We start from the raw sequence: 22,230 nt of genomic DNA, 5'->3' as shown, positions 1-22,230 counted from the left end.
AAAGGAATTTCACGGGGCCTCTTATCTCATTTTGGTTTCGCATTCTGAGCACTTACTGTGTTTCTGGCGGAGAAGGCGGAACCAGCTTGAAATGAGCACAGACAGTCCTTCCAGAAAAATGCAAATTTGTTTTTCTGTTCTAGCAGTTTGGAAACTGAATTGCTTCTGGACGTGAGAAGGCAGCCCTGAAAATAGTGAGCGGAGAAAGGGCTGGGGGATTACTTAAATGAATCTTTGAAAAGAATTCTAAACCAACAGCTTCTTCCGTGGCTCTGGGACATGATGATAAAATTCCTTATCAGTCCAGGAAGAGGTTTATAGCTTTGCTGTTAAGCAAGAAAGGGAAAGAAAAAGTGGATGTAGGAAGCCAAGGAGAGGGTGTGATTTACAACTCAATCAAAGTTATGGCAGAATTTTATGTCAATATTTAAATATCAAGAACAATACTCATATAAGGAGAAAACAAGGCTGGAAAAACATGCCAATAGGCTGGAAGGGCAGGGATTTCAAGAGAAATGCTATTGCTTTTACCAGCTCTGAATAAATCTGGGTGGGAAAGTTAGCATCTGTATCGCAACCGGAAAAGCTCTTCACTTTTTCTTCTAAGTGGGTTGGGTGCTCGCCACCCTGCACACTTTGGGGGAAGTGAGCTTTCCATTTAAGAGCGCAGGGGAGGGGTTTCGAACTTTCTGTCCCTTTCCCACAGCCTTGGGAGATGAAGCAGAGCCCCCTTCGAATGGTCCAATGGTCAGCGCAAACCCTCCGCCTTCTTGCCCCCTCGCTTGTTCGCTCAGCAAGCAGGCTTGGCAAGTTTCAGTGAGTGCGGAAAAACACTTGCGGAGGAGCAAGTGCCGTCTGCTTGCAATGAATTGCCCTTGCCTTGCTAGGGACTGTGGGGCGGACGCTCGTTTTCTTTAAGTTCTGCAAACTCACAGTCCAACCTCATACTTTTAATGTCTGCTAAAGTGGGATGAGGAAAAGGAAGGAGAAGGGTAATTGGAAAGGATTGAAAAGGAAAAAGAGGAACGCAAAACATTTTTGACAAAGGTCCTTAGCTGGAACAAAGAAGTTATTTGATCCTATGCAGAGCCACCTGTCCTCTCCTCGGTGGTGTCTGAGCTCAATTTCCAGAATCCCTGTTCCCACACAATTCCTCAGGAACCATAGCAGTCCCCGTGCCTTATGCCTAAGGCTTGCTTCCCCCAGCTTGGGATGGTTTTTCCCATGTCTAGTTTGTTGTGGCATTTACGTGAAGTTGGAAAACAGCCCAGTATTGAAGTTTTAGGGGCACAAGTACACATATAGTGAACTCCTTAGTTATTTAATGAATGGGCAACTTTTCATCTCACAGCTATGTATGTCTACTAATTTTTTTGGCCTGTTCAGAACTTGAAAAGAGGGTGGGATGGAACAGGGGAGGAGATGAAGGAGAGAGAGAGGATCATTGTTCATCCAAAGAACGAGGACAGTTTCCAGAATCTAGCATGTTGTTCCACTGCAGTCAGAACAAGGAGGAATGAGATGGCGGTGTTATTGGCATGGGTTAATCCCTACTTTATTTGAGTTTCTCTTGGGGAAACTTGACTGTTGCATCCAGGCAGGGTGAATCGAATTCACCAGCCAATTTGTCATCTCAGCCCAGCAGCTCCAGCTGGATTTACAGGGTTAACTATCAAACAGACCTGTGTGTCATCAGCTCAGCAATGAAATTCGATCTCTTTGCTGATGAGTGATCTGTCCCTAGGGCTGCACAAATGTTGTACACTGGTGTGGCAGCCGAGAAGAGACCCCTGCCTGCCACTGATAGCCAGAAATTCTGGGTAGCCAGAAATTGCCCGCAGAATTAGAAGGCTGTTTGCCTAGCTATAAGATTCAGAGGGGTTTGGGCTTCTGCCAGGTTGGCAGAAAAGGAACACTCCTGAAGCCACCACTTCAGGTGTAGAAGGATAGTATTCTTTGAGGGTTCCTAAGGCCACGGCTGAGTTAGGCCAAAGAAAAGTGTAAATCTGACTCACCTTGATCAGGAAGTAATTTTAAAATATGTGCCAACCTGTCTCTGCACTCTGATCATAAACGGGAAACTTTTATGAACCTTCCTTGAGAAGGAATTTGCTCTGTTCCCAGGCAAAAGGAAAAGCAAGGCCACCTGTTCTAGAAGCCTGGCCAAAAACAACAGGTTTGCCTGTGGCATTCCCGCAACTGCAAATATCCTCCCCACATGGCAAGCCACCCATTGTCCCTACACACAAGAAGAACAAATAGTTCATTCTTGAGCTGGGGGAAAAATCAGATTCTCTAGGCAAAATTGCCTACTAGACATATTTTGTTTTTAACATCCTGATAACTTTAGAAAAAAACTCTAACGGAAGAAGGTGCATGATGTATTTCTGATCTGCTAAAACAAAATAAGTAACGTAGCTGCTAAATTCTGGCAAGGCCAGGATGCTGCTGTTTCAAGGAAGCCGTGAATCTGTTTGATTAGCCCATTCTGCATTCTTTAGATTGGAATTAAAATGCCCAAGGACATCTGGCTTAATAATGAAAGTCTTCGTATTAATCTTTCCTCTGAGGATTAGAAAGTCCTTTATAAACACGATCTATTTATTCTCTGCCACATCCCCAGGAGAGAACGAGGTGGCAATTTGATCCTCATTGAACAAATGGTGAGACGAAGGCAGAGAAAGGTTAAGTATAAAGAGACACAGCAAGTTAGGGGCAAGTCTGGGGATGAATACTCACCCACCCAGAAAGACTACCTGTGCAGGTTTAGGATCTCAAATGGCATTCTAGGGATTAAAACAGAATCTCTCTTACAGTATTCTTTTTCTCATCATTCTGTAACTGGCAAGTATATTGTGTCCCAAGTATGTTGTATGGTTTCCTTCATTTGAAAGTCCAGACTCTTAACAGTTCAAAAGGCAGTTCTGTTCTCATTTCTCCCAACATTGAGATCAGGCAGCTTTTATGAAATCTAATAGAAAGATACAGTAACTAACCGGAATTTTAAATTTGCATCTGAGAAATGTTCCGTTTCAACAGATGTTTTAAGTTTTTGCACATGGTTTAGAGAGCTCAATGTCTTCAACATATGTTAAAATTTTAATTTCTTCTCTGCTATCTCTCTTTCAGCAAATGTTATAATCATAAGACTTGCTGTCAGTTTAAAGATCCTTGTTGGTCATTTTGAAATAATTTTTTTGAGTCATGTTTTTAGTTCGCTTGGCTGTAGACCGCATAGGCTACAAGCAAATCCGTTAATTGGTAGTTGCATGTTATCCACAGACATTCCAGCAAGTTTTAAGGCTAAGTGCATATGTGGATGTCTCCTGGCTTTGATCGTTTGTGTGGTAAATAGACATCCAAGGTAGCTATGGCAACCTGGGCTGTGCGTTGGTGAAAGGGGGGATTTGGTTACTGGACAAAGAGTGATTTGTTTGATTAGAAAAAGGTAGGGGCAAATCAGGACATTTTTAACCCGCATGATTTGAGGATCCCAGTTCGATCAAATCATTTGGATTTTTCTCGATAGGCAAAAAGAAGTAATGGCTAACCGCACCAGAGTATCTTGCAGACGTAATTTAATTCTTTTTAAACAAGTGGTTGCTACTTTCCAAAAGCAATTTATACAATGAAAAGGAAGTACAATGTATCATATAAATATCATCAATATCCCTATTGTACTAAGTATGAACGTTTTTATTTTCAGAACTTGATGAGACTTTCAAAGACCAGGATCTGATTAGAGGTGTGCATTTCAGTTATCTACCTGCAGGGGTCAGGCTTGAAGTTCCCGTGGTCGGAAGATCAGGCAGCAGACTTCACTGCAGGGAGCCCGAGGCAGAGTCAGAGAGAATTGCTCTGCTTATTTGGAACAATTAGTTAGCGATTCTTTAATCTTGTGACCAAAGCTACTATGAAAATGAGTTCATTCAAGGAAGAGAATATCAAATACGCTGTGATTAAAGAAAGGGCGATAAAGCCAGGTCAAACAGCAATCTAATCTCCGTTTACATATAAGGCAGTTTATCGGGAAGATTCTGGCTCATTATCAACTCCTTTGATTTCACACAAAAGTGAGCTCAGGGGTTTTGTTCTAGAAACTTGTTTGCCCAGTTTTATGAGCTGGCATGTTATAAAAATTTCTTTAAACTAAAAAGGACACAATATTAGGGAGCCATCTGGATCCAAAATATTTTTCCCCCTCTGGAGGAAGATACTCCATTGACACAAGATCAGGATGGTTAATGGCCTCCAGGAGGTCAGGTGATAGTAGGAGCACAGAAAATTGAGGCGCAGAACAAAATGCCAAAAGGGGACTTTCCTGAAAAAACAAACCAGACCAAAGAAAATAACTTAATTGCTTTGTGCTATGAAAGAGAGGTTCTGAGTAAACATGGAAGAGGTGCTGATCATTTGTAGTACAAGTGGATGTTGAAGGTCTTATATTCAGTCCATTGTTTATGATGAATATAATATAAAGGCTGTCCTTCCTTTCTTATATCATTCAATGACATTTACTGAGCACTCACAAAATTAATATATTCTGCCACATTATACGTGATTATTAATGTGCCAGGGCACTTTCTGGGTTCCAAACATGACTTTGGTAAGGTCCCTGCCCTCAAAGAACTTTTGATCTGGTGTACAATTTATTGTACCAGTAGCACAATGTAGGTTTTTCCATGGTCAAAATGGCTGCTCATTAATATCTATATTTGTATGGGTAGGGATCCACTTGAAAAACTGATGGTATCCAAAACCTTACTGAACTTAGGAGACTTGAGAAGTGATTTGTAATTGTGAAATTTAGTTGATTTTTAGCCCACATGTCCATTTGTAGAAATTTATGACTTCTTACATAAAGCAGATTTCTCCTAATTATTACATAGTAATTTATTTTTCTCAATAGAGAAAAGTAACTCATAGGTAGTCCCCAATCTAGGAATACTTTATGTTTTAGGAGTTTGTTGTTTGAAACCCAGAGCATTTTCCAGCGAAAAATAATCAATCTGATTAATGTGAGATCAAGTTCTGAGTTTTGAGGACATGCCACTGTGTTATACAGGATGGAAACAGAAGGAGAAAGAATTGTCATACTTTTGGTAATAGGCCAGTCATGGCAATATTTGAAATGTGAAGTTCGTACTAGTTTTCACCTTTCTTTCTCCATCCTTCTGATGTCTTCTGGTCTCACTGGGGCATCTCCCCCAGGCCTGTCCTAATATATAGTGAATTCATAATTGTTCATCTTCCCACCCTTCCCTTCCCCACCTCCAAACAACTCTCCTGTTTCCTCTAGTCAATGGTCTCTACCACATGGCAGGAGAGAAGTAATATGGGTGAGCTAAAGCTCAAGACTCTTAGCCCTTTAACCCTTAGGATGAATCTTTAATTGGGGAAATTTCAAGCAGTGGAGCCTGGAGCTACAAAACACATGATTTTCCTTTCAGGGACAATATTTGGGGGCAGGGCCATGCCTTTGGCAGACAGAACTTGCTGGTGTGTCTGCCCATGGGTCAGACCTCTTCATTTGATCTTTCTCAGCATCCTGCCTGAACTTCTGGACCCACTAGGGTCTTTGTGAGGAACAGCCAGGGAGCCACAGGCCCCCAGTTGAGAGGGAATTATGGTGTTTGTGGGTTTGGGTTGTTTGTAAGTATGCTGTTGGTATGCTGAGCACTGTCTACTTGGATTAGAATAAATGGAAAGAAAATAGCTGTAGCATCCTCTTATCCACACGAGTATTTGAGTTGGTGTATATATTTCTACTCATTTGTCTGCTTATCTTGGGACTGAGTTACTCCAGAGCAAGAGTCACATCTTAATTACCTTTGAATCCCCAGACCCAAGCCCAGTGTCTGGCACACAATAAGAATCATTAAGTGTTCTACAGGCGCATGCTGGATGAATTTTAGTGAAAAAGAGAATGGAAAATGCTTCTTAAAATCAGAAGGGATATGAAGAAGAAAGGGCATTAGAAAGGTCTGGGAAACAGTAAGGACTAAATAGATCAGTAGTAGAGAAAATTAACGTAGGTTATGATTACTGAACTATATGTATATGGTTTTATGTATATATAGTCCATTTATATACACATAAATAGTCTCTATATATATACATATATATATATATTCCATTCAGTTGTGTTCTGGGCAAGAACACAACCCAAAACATGGTAAGCAGCTTGGCTTATCCTCTGTTTGATTGTTCTGCAGAAATGATTACGAAATGGGTCATGCCCTCCAATAGCTCAAAGCCTAATCGCCAAGATAGAATCTGCTGCTTTCTCTCATTGAACCCAGCCTGATAGTTTAGGCCTTAGGTCCATGTGCAGTTGTTTAATTTTGCAGGTGAGTGGCATGCCCAAGGTTACTCCACAACTGAGATAGCGTGTCTGAGAGAAGACTGAAACCTTCTCCACGTAGATGGTGGCCACATTTTTCATAGTGAAGTTCAAGATTTGTGCTGGACAAAGCATTTTCATTGCTGGTAGGTGTAACAGACCAGGAGTTATAGTTAAAATGACAAAATAGAAATTTCAGGGACATTTAATAGTTTATGGAAACAACAGGACTAATATATTACCAAAGGGTCTATGCAGTAGACTGTGGTATCTGTCCTATGTCAAGTTTTGGAGTGTTGCTTTGGTTGTGTGTATTTAGAAGTGGTCTTCCCCAAACAATTCGGAGGAAGGGGGTTGTTACTGGGAAAATGGAATTCATTGAATGCCCTGCTGAGTTAATAATAAGTAGATGAATGGCCAAATAAAGCAATATATACATGGACGGCACCACCAAATATTATTAATAGAGACTTATTTACTTACATAGGATCAAGTCTTCTGTACGAAATGCATTAGGAATCCAGACTAAGAATACCGGTTAAAGTTTAGCATTTCTGGGTTGACATTTTAGCACAAGAAACACTTTACCCTCCATCTGGGAGCAAGGTATGAGGGAGACTTAGGTTCTACACCTAGAAGCTAAGTCTTCTAGACTCCCCATCTCATTCTCTTTTGTGATTGTACCACATGCCTTCTACTAAGATATAATTTGGATGTTTTCAGGTCATGTGCTATAATTCAATATGCTAATAAATTCCAAGGCAATTTGAATGGAATGATGGTTTATAATGAGGCAACTCAGGAAAGACTACATCATCTTTAGTGGAAAATACTGTCCAAAAATTCCAAATAGTTAAATGATCTTATATTTGGGTTTTGTGCTTCTTTTATGTATGTATTCTTTGCTCTGATTTTAGTTAAGTATGAAAATGTCAGACAGTAAAAACTAGGAGGATTATATTTATATAAAAGAAAGTTTAGGGAATGAGATGAGTCATTTAGCCCATGAATTAATCAGCTGTGCTTTGAGGAAATAGTGCAGGAAGGTAAAATGGAACAAATAGAAGAGAGAAGAAAGCGTGACTTCTTTTAGTCAACATACGATGGGGAAAGCGGTAGAGAAAAATTGGCTATTTGGTGAGTGATTCAGTTGAGTTCCTTTTCAGTGGTCAATGTTTAAAGTGAAATCCTAATGAGATTGATGCTGCCCTTTTTGTACGGCTCTGAGTAAAAGAGGGAAAATAGTCATAATAATTAATTGAGAGGGGTATGACTTTCTGAGTAGATAAAAACATGATAGACTATTAGATAATGAATATTTATTGCTTGATGCTTCTCAGTCTGGAAGAGACACTTTCTGAATATTTCTCCTCTTTCTAACATTTCAGCTGTCAGAATTGAATGGTTCACATATAAACTACATTGTTTTGGTTTAACTAACAAAGAGTGATAAGACATGAATTGTTTGTGACAGCCCCGAACATTGATAACAGAAGACATTAATGCCTGCAGACACAGCCTACATGGTAAAAATCTGGAAACAAAAATGCTTATTATGTTAGGCCATCGTGCTTTGACCTAGTTTTGCTTTTCTGCTTGGAAATTATGTCAATATTAGTTACATCATCCCTTCAGATGAGCAATTCCACATTCTTGTTTATTTCAGTGTCATATTATTAGTTTTGTATATTTAGTTCTGACCTCTGAGGAGCCAAACTAATCCTCATTGACTTGCATTTTCCTTTTGAAATGAGACTTCTGCATGATAAAGAGAGAGGATTTTATGTATTAACAAAACAATCTAAGATGCCTCTTCAAAGGCATTCATTTCTCCTTGATCCGGAGCTACTGCCCTCTTGAAGGTTCCTAGAGGCCATCCAGTTTTCTGCTGATCAGAATTAGTCTTTTTTTCTTTGTCTTACGGGGATGGAATAGATTACTGGGCCTAGAACTGCCATAGTTGAATAACAAAAAGTAAAACTGTGAGGCTGACGGGACATTTCCCAGCCCATCATCCTTAAATATGCCCTTTTCATGTTTCTGCTTTACTTCTTCATCCAACAGAAACGGGCTTAGCATATTTTTCCTATTTAACATTTTTATTGAATACTTTTCAAAATAAATTATTTCCTCACTTGATTTCGAACACATTTTTTTCTGTCATTTAATACTTTATATCACTAGAGGAAAGAACCATTTAATTCTTTTATACATTTATGAATTCTAATCTTCAAAGAGTGTGAGTTCTTCAAGTGATCAACTTACATCAAATTTACAAGTATAATTTACTACCAAAAGACCTTGAATGCTTTTTGGTGCACATGTTTTGGCATTCCTTATTAACAAATGTAATCAGGCAAAAGCCCACAAGAATATGTATTCCTGGTTCCTCTTTAAAAATGTACCATTTGCTCTTATTTTCTAATTAAGGCTTTGAAGGTTAAAAATCCCTTTGTTGTTAGCTCCCTTACAAGTCTCCTGCCTGAGTGCAGAAAACATAAGAAGGGAGTGTCCTCTTCAAAGCATAACCAAACCAACTAAATTTTAACCAGGTAAATTGTGGATTAGCATTGGATCATGTAAAGAAACAGTATGAAAGTAATTGGGATAGGCACAACTCCTAATTGTGTGATCCCAGGGGGCTTCAAACATTGTTTGAAACATTCACCTCAGAGATTATATTCCATGTCTGATCCTTATGCTAATTTGAATACTAGGATCCTGAAGAAAAACTTTATAGGATTTCTTGAGTCCCTAATTGGTATGTAAACATCGTCATTCCCAAGCTGCCCAAAGTTGTGAATTATAGTATACCATGTGTCTCCTGTTGTGATATCAATTTCTACAGCAATTTTTCTGATTGTTGTAGGCAAATGTAAATATATTTCCCTCCTCTTACACAAATAGTGGCCTTTCACATACATTATTCTTCACCCTGGCTTTTTTCTGCTTTACAGTATACCCTAGAGATCTTTCCATAACAGTCCACAGAGAGCTTCCTCTTTAAAAACAAAACAAAACTGCGTATCATTGCACTATGACAATGTACCATAATTGATTTGACCCTTCTCCTACTAGTCACGTGGAGTGTGTCCAATATTTTGCCATTAAAGCAATGTGCACTGAAAAACGTTGTGTTCATCAGTTTGTATGGGGCGGATGTATCTGTATTAAAAATCCCCAGAAGTGGGATTGCTGGGCCAAAGGGCAAATGCAGTTTTTAATTTTGATAAATAAATAACATTGTCTAACCAGCCTGTGTGAGAGCACTGCCCCAGAGCCTCATCAATAGAGAGCATTGTCCAACTTGTGCACCTTTGCCTATCTGATATCTGAAAAGCGGCATCTCTGTGTAGCTTTGCATTCTCTTCTGAGTGACGTTGAGTGTCTTTGCATGTGTTGAAGGTCTATTTGCATTTCTTGTGCAATGTCTGCTCATATCCTCTGTTTAGAAAAACAAAAAGAAGGCCGGGCGCGGTGGCTCACGCCTGTAATCCCAGCACTTTGGGAAGCCGAGGCGGGCGGATCACGAGGTCAGGAGAACGAGACTATCCTGGCTAACACGGTGAAACCCCGTCTCTACTAAAAATACAAAAAAATTAGCCGGGCGTGGTGGCGGGCGCCTGTAGTCCCAGCTACTCCGGAGGCCGAGGCAGGAGAATGGCGTGAACTCGGGAGGCGGAGCTTGCAGTGAGCCGAGATCGCGCCACTGCATTCCAGCCTGGGCCAAAGTGCGAGACTCCGTCTCAAAAAAAAAAAAAAAAAAAAGAAAGAAAAAAAAAGAAGAAAATGCCAGGTCTAGTACAATGATGTTTGATGGTTTTTTTTTGACAATGATAAAACTACTATTTAGTAAGAGAATCACTCCAGGCAGTAGACTTAGAAGCACACTATCAGAGACCCTTGAGTAAAGACCCTAACGTGCCACATCTTAACTGTGACCTTGGGTTGATTCCTTAAACTTCCCAAGTTTCCTCACCTGTAAAATTGAAATGATGTGGACAACTCACAAGGTTTATAGAATAATCACTAAATGAAGGATTATATATATAAATGGTATATAAATCACTTAACAGAGTATTGGTTACATACTAGGCACTTAAAAATGTTAGGTTAACTTCTCTTTTTTTAGATACAAACTGAAGGTTTCAGAGAAGGCTGGGTTTTATGGACATTTCTACCTCTTACCCTCTGAATGAATACACATCCACCCACACAGAGGCATGTAAATATACACATATGTACACACGGCGGAATAATGTCTGCAATGGCTGTAATGATTCAAAAGCATCTCTTTAGACAAATGTGTGTGTGTATGTGTGTGTGTGTGTGTGTATGCATGTGTGCATGTATATGTATAAATACCCCTGTAATGTATGAAAACTAATTTGTTGCTAAAAATGTAACCTTTTAGGACAAATTATCCTAATATGCTAAAACAACACCAAATAGTATTAAATGGACATGATCACTTATCACTACCTTTCATATTATAATCCAAAAAAGCATTTTTTTCCTTCATCTGTCTTATTCCTTACAACAATTAAACTCTTTTACAATGTTACACCCCTTATACTTACAGCTATACCTAGAAATAAAATTACACTTATACTCATGTTTATGTATTTCTGTCTTTAAAACAAAAAAATAAACAGCAGTAAATACAAAAGGTAGAAATGGAAAAAAATGCATTTTAGACGGCATGGTGGTAAGGGTTGCCACTGCTGAGGGCTGAGAATATAACACTGACCAACTCTACCACTGTGAATGAGACCATTTGGGTGATCTTGTTTCCCAGGGCTCTGTTGTTACAGAAACATAATTTTAAAAATTGTATTTTGAAATAATTACAGATCCATGGGAAGTTGCAAAAAAATGTGCTGGGCGGTCTGCACCCTTTACCCACCTCTTACCCCATCCCTAACCCCCAGAAACCAGTAATCATCTGTTCTCCATCTCTATAATTGTGCTACTTCAAGAATATAATATAAACGTAATCATACAGTATGCAATTTTTTGAGATTGACATTTTTTCCTGCTCACTTAATTTTCTAGAGGTTTATCCAAGTTGTTGCATGTATCAGTCGCTTTTTCCTTTTTATTGCTGAGTAATGTTCCTTGGTGTGGATATATGACAGTTTAATCATCAACTTGTTTAAGGACATTTGGGTTGTTTCTACTTTGGAGCTATTACAAACAAAGTTGCTATGAGCATTTGTGTGCAGGATTTTGTGTGACTGTAAGTTTCCATTTCTCTGGGATAAATGCCTAGGAGTGCAATTGCTGGGTCATATGGCAAGTACACATTCAGTTTTGTAAGAAGCTGCCAAAGCGTGTTGCAGAGTGGCTGAATCATTTTACATCCCTACCAGAAATGTATCAGTGACCCAGCTTTCTCTGCATCCTCCCCAGCATTTGATGTTGTCCCTGTTTTCATTTTAGCCATTCTGGTAGGTGTGTAGTGGTGTCTCATTTGTATTGGTTTTTAAAAAGTGCAGAAGATACTTCATAATCCAGTTTGGGTGTGTTCAATACCTCCCAGGTAAAATTCTCACACGTAATATGGGCCTATCTTGGTACATGACTGAATTGTCAAAAATATCTATGATTGCTGCATTTTTGGTTGAACCTTAACTGAAATATTGAGAGCAAAAAAGAAACTGTTGTGCAAAATACATCCGAACATAGACTGGCTTCAATTTATACTCTGAGACACTCAGAGAATTGTTACTTGCTCAAGACATGGCAGATGCATGCCCCAACACCTAACTTCACTTTAGGAATAGACACATTAGGTATCAGGAAAAATTGCTAAGACTATTTAAATCCCTCTCCCCTTTTCCAACATATTCCATTGCCTTTGCATTTGCATAAATTAAATAGGGACATGATCTGTCTCCATTGTTAATACACATGTAGATGTGTGTAAATCTACAAACATACATATACACAGACATACATACACTGGCTCTGTGGACGTCAATCCCAAATGTTCCCCAACATCCAGTCTAGATTCTCCCAGGTCAGGATTTCTCAACATTGGCACTATTGACATTTGGGGTTTCATAATTATTTGTGGGGCTGTCCTGTGCACTGTAGGATGTTTAGCTGTATCCCTGGCCTTAAGCCACTGGATGCCAGTAACACTCCCATGCCCCCAAAGTGTGACAACCAAAAATGTCTCAGCACATTGCAAAATGTCTACTGGGGGCAAAATAAACCTCCCTTTGAGAATCACTGGGGTAGGCAGAAGAGAAGGAGAATCTCAGGCTTCAGGCTACCTCACTGGATTTGCTGAAACTTGATAAGAATCTCCTTGCCAGCGGGGATCAGGTTTTGGTGCCCACCTGTTCACTTCTGATAACTACCAATCTCTAAATTTGTTTCTGCAAGTTATGGCTGAAGATTAGTGGTTAACAGAGAACGATATCAGCCTTTGTTTCTTAAAGAGCTTATACTGAATGCTTTAAAATACAAATTGGATCTGGCACTGTTGTGGTTCACGCCTGTAACTCCAGCACTTTCGGAGGCCAAGGTGGGAGGATTGCTTGAGCCAGCGAGTTTGAGCCCAGCCTGGGCAACATACTGAGACCCCATCTCTACAAAACAAATAAAAAATTAGCCAGGCCTGGTGGTGCAAACCTGTAGTCCCAGCTACTTGGGAGGCTGAGACAGGAGGATCGCTTGAGTCTGGGAGGTCAGTTCTGCAGTGAGCTGAGATGGTGCCACTGCACTCCAGCCTGGGACCTTGTCTCAAAAACAAAACAAAACAAAACAAAATAAAATAAAACACAAATTGAACATACATAATTGAAAAGCAAACTTCATGCATACCTGGTTTTGTTTTACTTTGTAATGATGTTTTATCACTTATATTAGATATCATGATTATTTTAACAGATATAAAATTTAATAGGTAATAAAATACCTCATAAAATAGGGTATATCTCCATATGCGTAGAGAATTTTATGGAGAAATTGGCACAATTCCTGGATCTTCCTCTGATTCAATGTGTTTATCTTTGAATTCTAATAGGTTTTAAAAGACATTTAAACAATTGCAAAACAGGCAAAAGAAAATATGATAGTGTTTTATAATTTAAATTATGTCTACATGGCAACAATAATTATTTTATTATATAAATTATAGAAAATGTTATGTATTTTTTAACTTTATAAATTTACCCCTACTTGATAAATAATTTATTTTGTATTTATTACACTTGGTATATAAATATATTTCTACTTTAGAATTAAAATAAGGTGAAAATAGTTATTGTTTGAAATACTGTTAAGTTGCATATTCTTATTTGTATTAGAATTAAAATATGTATCTTATATTTATATATAAATTACAAATTACCTGAAAAAAGAATAAATTATAACCTCGTGTAAAAATAAAATATTCCTGTATCAGTTGTGCAATTTAAATTCCGCTTTTAGTTTTCATTCTTTAAGTTGTTACATTTGGAAGATTTGGATAGTAGTTATCATGAACTCACTGTTATCTATGGCCCTGACAGTAAAATACGCCATTGAGTTGTACTGTAATATGAATCTCCCAGGAACGCTAAGCCAGTTCAGAATGAGGCATTCCTTTCTCAGGAATAGAGATTTATAAAGTGACCGGAGGTATCACTATTTCTAGAGGAAGGTGCACCTTGAAGTATTCTCATTCTTTTCTATGCATTTATGATCCCAGCCTACTAAACCCAAGTGACACTTCAATACAGCAAAGCGTCTTGGAAGTATATGAGTTTAATAAGAAAATTTATGAAGAAAAAATACACTGAAATGCAGACTGACCCCCAAAATAATAGGATACTTTTTTAAAAATGTAGTAGTTTCATAGCATGACAAATAATACTCAAAAATACTTTGAAAATGCGCATTTTAAAAATGCCCAAAGGGTTTATAGTAGATTATGTTGAGAGAAGGCATTGGAGGAAGAAACATTATAGCCATAAGAGCCAGGAAAATGGTCCTCCTTTGTTTACAAGGATTACAAAGAGGAATTTTAACTTCTACAGTGAAAATACAAATTACTTGTGTAGGCGAAAATCACCCTTCTTAGAGGAAATGGTACAAATTTTCTTCATATAATTTATGTTCCTCCAGGAAGTCTCTATGAAGTGATAACATTATAACTGCATGCATTCTCCTGGTGACTTCATTTAAAGTCTGTGATGTAGTAGCATCATGCACGCTTCCCTTTCCTACAGAGCCCTTATGTTCTCTGTAGACCAAGAGGTTAATTAATTTTTGGAGTTATATAGCAAAGAGTTGCCAGAACCCCAAATAACATATCTCTAATTTCCAAAATTGCCTGACAAACTCTATATTTTAAAGAAGCCATGTTATCCTTAGGATAAACCTAATAATGTCACTTTAATCCCCAGTCATGCTCATCTTTGCCTTTCTTCCAATATGTGCAAGGAATATATAAGGTGACCTTTTAAGGTTACAGTATCTTCTTACAAATTAGAGTTGATGCGCTGAGGTTATAACAGCAGCTGAGCATTCTCGAAAGCTGCAGATTGAGCCGACAGGCAGATTAGCAAGTACATAAAATGTCAGTAGAGAAAAAAATAGACTTCAATTTTTTGGCAATCCTGTTAAACAACTGTGTGAATAAGTCTTTGAAACTTGTACAATGGAAGGTTTGAATTTTCCTCAATGCCTAGCACAAAACTTACCTATCTGTTGCATATGTGCATTGCCGAATTAATTAATGGAAAGTAAAATTTTGAAACGTAACCTTGGTTATTTGTGATAAAATGGCACTTCCATGTAATGGAATGTCATAACTGAAATTGTAGGGATTTTCAGATACTGTAGCTGGTACTAAATCTCATCAGAGCCCTTCAAGTTATAACATAAGATAGCATATTCAATATGAGAAAATATATAATTGTCAGCCTTAAAAATGTATATAGCAGAGGCAATCCATTTTTTTTTCTGACAACAAAGCCTTCTAAAAGCTTTTCAAACTATACAGCTTTGAGATTTATAACTTTGAACCAAGAAAACATAATTTCAAGAAATGAAGAGAACTTCTGATTAATTCTAGTCTAAGGCAATGAAGTCCTACTAGATTTTAAAGTATTATGTTCTTCATAATTAATGTCAAGATAGGTTCCTCCCTGTGGCTCATTATTTTCTTGTAAAAAGTACATACTGCCTGTGTTTTTAAATTTCAGGTTTTCTCATGCCGCTCTTGTCTAATGATCCAGCAAGTTCAGGCATATAATACTTTTGAAGAATCTATATTTAAAGACTAATTCTTTATGCATGTGTGTCTATGTATTTTGAAATATACATATTTCAAAAGACTATTTTTAGCCTTTGGCTCAAATATTTTTTTTTAAGGAATATAATATTGAATATCTGGACAGGTTAAAAATCTCCAACATTTAACTATAAATGTTAACTAATGCTTTCCTTTTCATTTGTTAAATTGCTGCATAAATGCTTTAAAAAGTATGTTACCGTTGGCATTAAGACATCATCTCTTTCACTTACAAAATTGCACCAATCTTTGGGATTGAACCATTGTAGCTGCTTTAAGCCAAAATTCTCCCCAGCCGGGTTCCTTATCATCACTCTTACCACAGAATCTACATCATTGGGAGTTAAAGATCTTTGGTCTCAAACCTTATCCTGGTTGAATTCCTGTCATATCACCAGCAACCCCTTTCTAATGGCCCCCAGGAATGCTAGCACAACAGGGGATCTTCAGGAGGCTCCTTCCAATGAGGGACATCATTTGCAGTGACAAAGTTTGTCCTTAGATGAAATCTGTATCTCTCTCCCTATAGCTTTTACCCCTGTTTGGCCCCCTCTCTACAACACAGAACATGTGCAGTTACTCTGTTCTTTGACAGCTCTTCAAAGACAAAGCTAACATGGCCTTCTGGGGGCATTTTTTCCAGGTTAAATATGCCCAGATGTGCTTGATTTGGACTCTATCCTTTAGGATCAAGCCATGTTAGCAAGTACAAATGTCCAACATTTAAAAGAACTGTTCATAAGAGAGACTCACCAGATTAGAGGAAAGAGATACCATTCAGTTTCTAATACACAGTGACCTTAATGCCACTATTTTAAGCTCTCTCTCTGCCTGGATTGTAGAGACTTTGCCTAGTTTACCTCTGGAATAGAAATTCTGAACCTTTGCTAGTGAGTGAGCAATAACAATGACGACAGACATCTAGCTAGATACTAAGAAAAAAAGTCATGAATGACCAAAGTGTAAATTTTGTTTCTTTGCTTGTCTGATACCCCATGGCTATTTGCAATATCTTATTGTCATGCGCTAAAGGATTTAGAATATTAATCAAAGAGAAAAGGGGTTCTAAGATGGAAGAAAAGACAAAAATGTGGGCAGATAAGTAGGAAAAGAAGGGGATGAGGATTCAGGAGCTTTTTCCAGGTACTTGGAAAGTTGAAGGCAACTTAAATCATTTTTAATAATTTAAGAAATGATATCATTTTTCATTTTTATATAAAATACTAAAAATCTGGAAAATTTATAGGTAGGCACAGTGTGTTGGCAATATGCTGTTTACAGGTTGACAAAACAAGCCAGTGTCTAATGGAAAGGAAGGTTGTGAAGAGCTTAGATCTGAAACTCAGAGGCATGTCTTGTTCCACACCTCGAGAAGCACTTGGCATATACCAGGTGCTCTGTAAATATTTGCTTAGTAAATGATAGAATGAGCATGTAGTGGCATAGTGATGCCTAACATGGCATTACCCAGACTCATAGGCATCCCTAGGGACTGTAAGAAAAGTTTGTGGGCTTTTTTCAGTGTTTTGAAAAACCCAGAGGATATTGTACAATTACTTTTTCAATGATTGTTTTATCAAATACTTCTAAACCTGAGGATTTATGAAGTTAAAAGTGAAAAGGTTTTTTTAAAAATGTTATGCCAAATGAGAGAAGCCAGTCACAAAGGGCCACATATTGTATGATCTATTTACATAAAATGTCCAGAAGAGGCAAATTCATAGCTCCAGAAAGTAGATTCATGGTTGCCAGGGGATAGGGGAGGGGAGAATGCGGAATGAGTGCTAATGGGTATGGGGTTTCTTTTGGGGGTGATGAAAATGCTCTGGAATTAAGTAGTGGTGATGGTTGCAAAACTCTGAATATACTAAAACCCACTGAATTATACACTTGAAATGGATGTTTGTAATGTGTGAATTGTATCTCAATAAAGCTGTTTTTAAGAATGATAAGCATAGCATCCAAGCATTTAAAAATTTTTTTAAAAGTGGTCATTGGTGGTAAAAAAAAAAAAAAAAAAAAAAGTCAGAAACCATTTGCTTAATTGTTACAAAGATTTTATCCCAGATTAAAATACTCCAATTCTGCACTTTGGGAGACTGAGGCAGGCAGATCACGAGGTCAGGAGATCGAGACCATCTCCTGGCTAACATGGTGAAACCCCGTCTGTACTAAAAATACAAAAAATTAGCCAGGCATGGTGGCGGGTGCCTGTAGTCCCAGCTACTCGGGAGGCTGAGGCAGGAGAATGGACGCGAACCTGGGAGGCAGAGCTTGCAGTGAGTCGACATCGCGCCACTGCACTCCAGCCTGGGCAACAGAGCGAGATTCTGTCTCAAAAAAAAAAAAAAAAAAATACTCCAATTCCATTTCGCCAAAGGGAACAAGCAGAATATTCCCACAACCCTAGGGAACAGGGGTAGGCTTGGCTATTAGTCGTTCTCCTTTTTCCCCATTCCCAATAATTGGAAAAAAAAAAAAGTGTGTGTGCACACGTACGTGTGTGTATGTATACGTCTGTGTGCGTATGTGACAAGGGCAGTAGTCAGAGCAGGATCATGTGACTACCAGGATCTATGGACAACCCCACACTATTAGGGGAGAAAAGTGTCAAGCTATTTGTACTGTTCTCACAGAGCATGAATCTAGGCAAGGGGTCAGCACCCTTGTTCATAAAGGACCAGACAGTAAATATTTTGGGTTTTGTGGCCATGCAGTCTCTGTCCAAACCCCTCAGCTCGACATAGACTATATAAAGCAATTGGAGGTAACTGTGTTACAAAAAAGCTTTATTTATAGACACTGAAATTTGAATTTCACATAATTTTCACAAGTCACAAAATAATATTTAAACAATTTTTTTTCAATGACTTAAAAATGTAAGAACCATTCTTAGCTTGTGGGCCACACAAAAACAGGCAGAGGCCTGGATTTGGTACATAGGCGGCCTGTGGTCTATAGTTTGCAGAACCCTGCTCTAGGGTAATGACTGAGAAAGGGACTCTACTAATCAGCAGGTTGTTGTGAAGCACGTTACTTACCTTAAGCCAGTATACAACTTAAAGCAATAATGTTACATTATGTCTAAAGGCTAAGCTAGTGAGAGGCTAAATTATAACACTCAACTTTTTTAGCAAATAATTATGAAGCATCAGCTAATAAGACCTTTTCTTAAGAGTATTCAGAGTATAATAATGCTACCTTGTGTGGTTTGGGGATTTTTATTTTAAGTTAGGGAAGCTATGAATCTCTTGAACTTTGTCCATTAAGAAGTCTGCCAAAGCTGTGAATTTTAAAGCCATGGGAATTTTTCATTGCCCTTGGCTGCTGAATTTTAACAGCAAAGTTATTCATTAAGTCCACATTTTAAAAAAAAAGTATCAACAATGCTTCTTTATACTTTATCTGCATTTGACACACTTCCAGATAGATGATCTTTAATTTGACTAATGAGTGCATCCTTTGTTATTTTAATGACAAGTAATTTACAGAAAGAGAAAAGCTCTTCAACACGCAAGTCTCTTAAATCTGGAATTTAAAGTCCCTGATGTGCAGAAGCAGGAAGAAACAGTTGGTGTAAGACAGGGCCATTAGGACACTGGAAATGCATCCTGGGTAATGAGCCGGAAATACAAAAGGAAGAAAACAGTTGGAAATACGTTGGCCATTTTATATGACACTTTCTGGGTTTATTTTCAGGTTGGAGCACAAGTCAGAAGCTGAAGAACTTGGAGATTTTGGGGAGCATATGTCCCACCCTTCCCAACCCCCAAGTATCCAAATATCCCCTTTGGTTCTATCAGAGAAGTATTAAGATTTATTAATTAAAAGAAAAATTAAAGTTATAAATGTTCACTAGGAACATAAGGAGAATTCAAAAAAATAAAATGTTGAGCTCACCACAGTTTTCAGCAGAAATTTTACTCTTTTTTTTCTTTGTTGAGATGGGGTCTCACTATGTTGCTCAGGCTGGCCTCGAACTCCTGGGCTCAAGCAATCTTCCCACCTCAGCCACCCAAAATGCTGAGACTACAGGCATGCCACTGTGCCCAGCTAAATTTTACTCTTTAACTGATTTTTCAATGCATAAATAAATGAATAAGTGAGTAAGTACTTACTGAGGACACAGTTTTCAACCAAACCCTGTAGATACTCAGGATGAATTAAGCATGGGCCCTGCCTTCATGGGGCTTAGGGTTTACTCAACTTTACAGAAAACCCAGAAATATCCTAACAAATGTGGCAACTGAAGAACTTTATTCCTAATCCTAAAACTCACTTTCTTTATTCTCAGAGTAATGGGTACAGCATTCTAATGTCAAATCATTGTTTCCATGTTATACAATACTCTTAATTGTCGAGGCTAAAGTCTGCCTTAAGGAAGGGTGACAATGGCTTTGTTCTGATGATAATAGAAGAGATAAAAAGATTATTTACAAAGCTACAGCCTCTGAAAAATTGGAAGTATTTTATACAAACAACCACCTCAGTTCTTCTCACAGTGATATTTAAGTGTCTGTGCGTGCTGGTTTCTGTTATATGGGTCTTTACCATTTTCATTCCTCCTTGCAGCTCTATGAGTTAAGTATTACTATTATTCTTTTACAAATGAGGAGCGTGAGGCCTGGAAAAATTTAAAAACACGCAGAGGTGATAAAATACTGGGAAAGTTTCATATTCAACCATGTCTGATGCTTAATCCTTTCCTTCTCTTTCCACCATAGCATATGATCATGGCATATCATCACTGTTTCTGTTTCCCCTATAGAAAATTCAGGAAAATTAACACATGGAAGAGTATTCAGACTTTCACTTTTCTTCTTACATAATCTTTGAGCAGCCCATTATAGGAAAATAAGGGCATTGGAGATTTGAAGAGGCAGAATGGACACGTTCTAGATGTAGAAAGAAAAGTTCTAAGCGGGTAAAAGACAACCAGAGTGAAATACACCAGATGGATGCTTGACTTGGAGAAGATGCTAAGCACTAAATAAGCCAGGTGGTAGAGGGTGTGAAAGCAGAGAGCCCTGAGAAATTGATCATTAAGCGGAAGGTGATTAAAATCTTCCTAAGGGACAATTGGTCAGAGCAGAGGTCAAGAGCTAGGACTTGTCTGGCAAGACTTATTGTGGATTCTTGAAGGGTTAAGAAGTCAGTCAGAGGCCCGGGATTGGACACTGTATTTGAACTGATTGTCACTCACCAGAATCTGTGATCTAGGAGACAGACATTGCCAGGATGCCCCCCATCAGGATGGTCATAGAGAAGGGAAAGTGTGTTCATTTACTATTGCTGCATAGCAAATTAGCACAAATGTACAGATTAAACCAACACCCCATTTATTAGCTCGTGGTTCTGTAGGTTGCAAGTCTGGGTGGCCCAGCTGTGTTCTCTGCTCAGGGTCTCACAAGACTGAAATAGAGCTGTTGGCCAGACGAAGCTCTTATCTGGAGGCCCTAGGGAAGAATTTGCTGCCAAGCTCGCTCTGGTTGGCAGAATTCACTTTCTGGCAGCTGTAAGACTGAACTCCTTGATAGCTATAAGCTGTGGTCCACTCTTTCTAAGGGACATCTGCATTCCTTCTTAAGTGGCCATCTCCAATCTCAAAGCAACAGCACATTGAGTCCTTCACACACATGGAATCTCTCTAAATTCCTCTTTCATCAGTCAGGAAACGTTCTCAGCAGTTAAGGGTTCATGTGATTAGGTCAGGCCCACCTGCATCATCTCCCTTTCTAACATCAACTGTGCTCTGTAACACAACACAATCCAAGGAGTGATGTCACATCCACAAGTTCCAGGGATTCAGGTGGACATCTTTGGGCTGCCATTTTAGAAAGTCTGCCTACCACAGAAGGTGATGAAGAATCTCAGCTCCTGCCTTGCTCCTTGGTGAGCTGTGTGGCCTGTAATAACAGCAGCTTTGTGGAAAATTGGCCCACCCTCTCCTAGGGTTAAAGGGCCAAAGGGAAGTTTTGTGACTTTTTCTTCCTCTTCTGACACTGGCTTCTTCCTCTAAGGAAATCTGCTTCTTTTGGTGTTCTCTTCTTTCCTTGACCATCTCCTGGTGTTGGTGCCAAGAAGCACTGGAGGGCAGGTGGTCCATCAATTTAGGGCAACTGAAGGTTTTGAGATCAAGGTATACTGGAGGCCCAGACATCACAAGAGGGCAGCACAGAGCAAGAGCTGATAAATGTTGAGATGCAGACTTAGCAGGCCCTAGCCCTTTCTGAGATGATGTGTTCATCTGCCCTCAAAACATCCTCTCACTCAACATGTGCCTCCTAACCCAGACCCCAAGGAGTCTTTAGTAAGAACTTGGCAGATATCACATGTGCTGACCATGGGGATATCACAAAACATCAACTCTCCAAAAATCTGCTTCTTGGAACCTTGGTTTCTGCAACTATAAGAAATGAGTTAAAAATTTATTCAAGGTTGATAAATTTAAAATGGAAAAAATCATCTTCTGAATTCTAGCAATATGAAGGCCACTTTTTACAAGTTTGATGCTGTAGTGCAGTGTTTACAACCTATTTTCATTTTCAACCCCGTCACAAGGAGCCTGTTGAAACATTTTTTGCTAATTGCTCCTTGC

General features: G+C 38.7%; 1 protein-coding gene across 8 annotated transcripts in view; it reads left to right on the top strand.

The window, feature by feature from the left end:
- The window catches only part of MID1 (midline 1), a 384,641-nt gene that overhangs the window by 210,323 nt on the left and 152,088 nt on the right, over positions 1 to 22,230 (top strand). The window lies entirely within an intron of this gene.

The sequence above is a fragment of the Pongo pygmaeus genome, chromosome X (assembly GCF_028885625.2).
Source record: "Pongo pygmaeus isolate AG05252 chromosome X, NHGRI_mPonPyg2-v2.0_pri, whole genome shotgun sequence".
In the NCBI taxonomy this organism is placed as follows: domain Eukaryota; kingdom Metazoa; phylum Chordata; class Mammalia; order Primates; family Hominidae; genus Pongo; species Pongo pygmaeus.
This window is presented reverse-complemented; position numbering and strand designations above follow the sequence as displayed.